The 861-nt window shown below is 47.9% G+C and overlaps 1 protein-coding gene across 3 annotated transcripts in view; it reads right to left on the bottom strand.

The window, feature by feature from the left end:
- SPINT1 (serine peptidase inhibitor, Kunitz type 1) overlaps nucleotides 1-861 on the bottom strand; it is a 13,584-nt gene that overhangs the window by 10,930 nt on the left and 1,793 nt on the right. The window lies entirely within an intron of this gene.

Below are 861 nucleotides of genomic sequence, written 5' to 3' on the forward strand. Positions count from 1 at the left end.
CCGCCCTCCCTATCCCACCCCTCCAGGCGGTCACAAAGCACCGAGCTGATCTCCCTGTGCTATGCGGCTGCTTCCCACTAGCTATCTACCTTACATTTGGTAGTGTATATATGTCCATGCCTCTGCCCCACTTTGTCACAGCTTACCCTTCCCCCTCCCCATATCCTCAAGTCCGTTCTCTAGTAGGTCTGTGTCTTTATTCCTGTCTTACCCCTAGGTTCTTCATGACATTTTTTTCCTCTTAAATTCCATATATATGTGTTAGCGTACGGTATTTGTCTTTCTCTTTCTGACATACTTCACTCTGTATGACAGACTCTAGGTCTATCCACCTCATTACAAATAGCTCAACTTCGTTTCTTTTTATGGCTGAGTAATATTCCATTGTATATATGTGCCACATCTTCTTTATCCATTTAACATGGGAGTCAGTTTCCTAATCTAAAAGTGGGATGACTACTAATAACACCCTTTTCAGAGGTGGTTGTCATGAGGCCTAAGTGAGAGGCTGAGTGGCATAGCAATCAGCAAACTGTAGAGAGCTAAGAGAGGTTATCAGAGTGACCCATCCCTGCCCCGGAGCCCCACCTGGCCACAACAGCAGGTGGAGAGAATGGGGACTGAAGGTCTCTGGAGGGGCCCTGATCCTAGCTAACTGTTCAGTCCCAGGAGGAAAGAGAAGGAGCCTTGGGCCCGACTTTGCCCTTATTCTGGAAGTAAACAAGGTGAACAGACAGGTTGGTTACCAGATCCTGAGCAGGGAGAGCCCTGCCTGTCTTACACACACACACACTTTGACTCACACAGCAACCCTACACACACACACACACACACACACACACACACACACACACACACACA

This window comes from Monodon monoceros, unplaced genomic scaffold (genome assembly GCF_005190385.1).
Source record: "Monodon monoceros isolate NGI ecotype Baffin Bay Population unplaced genomic scaffold, NGI_Narwhal_1 Super_Scaffold_21, whole genome shotgun sequence".
Lineage (NCBI taxonomy): Eukaryota > Metazoa > Chordata > Mammalia > Artiodactyla > Monodontidae > Monodon > Monodon monoceros.